At 36.8% G+C, this 2,617-nt stretch overlaps 1 long non-coding RNA gene across 1 annotated transcript; it reads right to left on the reverse strand.

Moving 5' to 3' along the window:
* Positions 1-668: 668 nt before the first annotated feature.
* On the reverse strand, positions 669-2,036 carry LOC111376586. The gene is made up of 2 exons (XR_002699505.1): positions 1,629-2,036; positions 669-1,008 (listed from the first exon to the last, which is right to left on the reverse strand). It is a non-coding gene; the product is annotated as an uncharacterized LOC111376586 (long non-coding RNA).
* Positions 2,037-2,617: the final 581 nt, after the last annotated feature.

Here is a 2,617-nt window from a genome sequence, read left to right on the forward strand (position 1 = left end):
AATGCAAGAACAACATTTTACAACAGCTTCTTGTTTTACCCAGAAAGTAGCATAGCTATGGAAGGTCCATTTCTTTAACTTGACTATTATTTTTGGAAGGCAGTTGGGCTACAGTTTGAAGAAAATGAAGCTTGCCACTGATTGCTATCATATCAAGAAGTCGGGCTATATGTAATTTGCATGTGCAAGTTTTCTATTCTCAGTTTAATTTTCCGTTGTTGTTAATATTGGACATGTATAAGTTGGAAAAGATGTAATTTAACTTATATACTTAAGGGCCTGTTTGGGAGTTGTGTTAAATTCTCAGTTAGAAAAATCCAACAACTTTTGTTTCAGGATTTCATTTTCCTTTGTTGTTAAGTAATTTGTAATTTTTTGTTTAGATATATGAGAATATTGCGGCAACTGTTTGCAATATGCCCTATTGGAGTTCTTGAAAATCACTGCTTTTTGAATGAAATATGTGAAGCATAGTAGTCGGGAACTCCATTCTCCCAAAATAACGTGATTCAACACCAAAGAATTTCTGTGCTACAATATGTTATTCATCTTTGCATAGTCATAAATAAAACAGTTGAATACAGTACAACAGCTAGTTGCTTAATAAACATAAGGGCTTTATGCTAGGATTTAAATGTGAAACAAATGTGACCAAAGATTACTCCTACTAGTGAATGTGATTCACAAGTTCATTTTTTTCTTAGAAACCGCACTGAAATGCAGATTAGACATACATAAAACCAATATATCGTTATACAAATTGAAATTCACATCATCCTAGTGCTACAACTGACAACATGACTCAAATCACCCCCTCAATCTGATCTCTTTCCTTTCTCGTCACAGTTGACAATTCCTTTTCCCTTGCGAAAAATCATTTGCAGTGATATGTCGACATCTCGTTTCTCGCTAATTCTAGCTAGCCCATCAAAGAGTCTTGGCAATTCTTCATCTTCCTTGTCGGGCGCCTGATTGTTCACAATTTCCTCCTCTCATTTTAGCTGATTACTGCAAATGAAACAAACTCATCAAAGAGATGGACTCGAAGATGTAGTTAAATAATTGATTATACATACATAAACAATGCATATATAAATTTACTAGCTTACTGTGCGTGCAAGAGTAACTATTCTACTAAATCCTTTTCCAGCATTATGTTGATTCATTGCAATATCTATTGGGAGATATGAGAAACTAGATCATTTGCAACTACAAAAAGGCCATGCTAACTTTGGTCTACCCGTCCTCCTAACATGTTACGCTGAAATGGCTTCAATCTTCTAAGCAATAGCCCTGTCAAAACCATGTTTGATTTTCCCATTATACAATCTTGTATTCAATCTCAACAGCCAGTGCAGGAAATTCCATCTTGATTTTCCCATTATACAACCATGTTTGAATTTTCTCATTATACAATCTTCTATTCAAAACCATGTTTGAATTTTGATTTTCCCATTATACAACCTTGTATTCAATCTCAACAGCCGGTGCAGGAAACAAAGATAAATCGACATCCAAAATCCAAATTTGTATAGTGAGAAAACTTTCGAAATTCAAACATGGTAGTTATAAAAAACCATTATCCAATCTCAAAATCCATGTCAAAAAACAATTTAACAAATTCTTACATTACTGCCAGGGGATGGAGGTGTGGCTGAGGTGAGTGGGGCGCCAGGGAAGGAAGTGAATGCGGCTGAGGTGAGTGCGGCGCCAGGCGATGACGGTGAGTGCGGCTGTCGATTCTACTTGGAGTAGGAGCTTAGGGCAAACTGACGTCAAATCGTGGCTGCCAATGGTGTAAATGCGAAGGATGCGATGTATGCTTTTCGTCGACGTCAGCCAGTGGTGACGGTGAGTGCGGCGGCCGACTTGGCTTTGGTAGAAGTCGCGTCTGTACCAATGTCAATTTGGGGGAATTGGGGAAACTCATTTGGGTTTAGCGGGTGTGGGTTGCCCTTTTGTTTTTTCCCAATTTCCTATTAATTTTATTGTAATTTTAATGCCAAGTCAGCCATTTTAAATTCCTGTATGTTTTCTGTCAAAATGCTTCTGTACCTATAGCAGCTATAGAATTGAATTTTGAAACCTAAACAAAAGTATTTTGAAGTGATTTGATATAGTTCAACTTAACCCTAACGCATGTACGTTACGCACCCCAAACGGCAACATATTCCTTGCTTTTCTTCGAATCCCAGCAACAAAACCCAACCTTTTACTGTTTCCCACCACAAACGCATTTCAATTCCTGTAAAGATGGCAGCTTTTACTATCTTCGCCGAGTATACAAACCTTGATTTCTCGAATATCATGAAAAGGAAATAAATCCCGAGTCGCCCTTTTGAATTCCAAGCATTTTTGCAACGTTTTTGTTGAATCGGGCCTTTTTCCACAGAGTATTACGTGAATTCCTCTCAGTTTAGTTCCGAATTGTGAATTTTAGGGGTTTTTCGAAAAAACATTTAAATTTAACCTAGAAACTCCAAAGATTGAATTCCGTTTCATTTAATCTGTAAAGACTGAATCTTAGTTTGTCTATTTAGTTCTTGATTTCTCGAACCAGTGTTTCTGTATTTGAGATTAAGGTTATTATTTGAAAATTTCGGGGGACTGAACTTTA

The sequence above is a fragment of the Olea europaea genome, unplaced genomic scaffold (genome assembly GCF_002742605.1).
Source record: "Olea europaea var. sylvestris unplaced genomic scaffold, O_europaea_v1 scaffold15215, whole genome shotgun sequence".
NCBI classification, from domain to species: Eukaryota; Viridiplantae; Streptophyta; class Magnoliopsida; order Lamiales; family Oleaceae; genus Olea; species Olea europaea.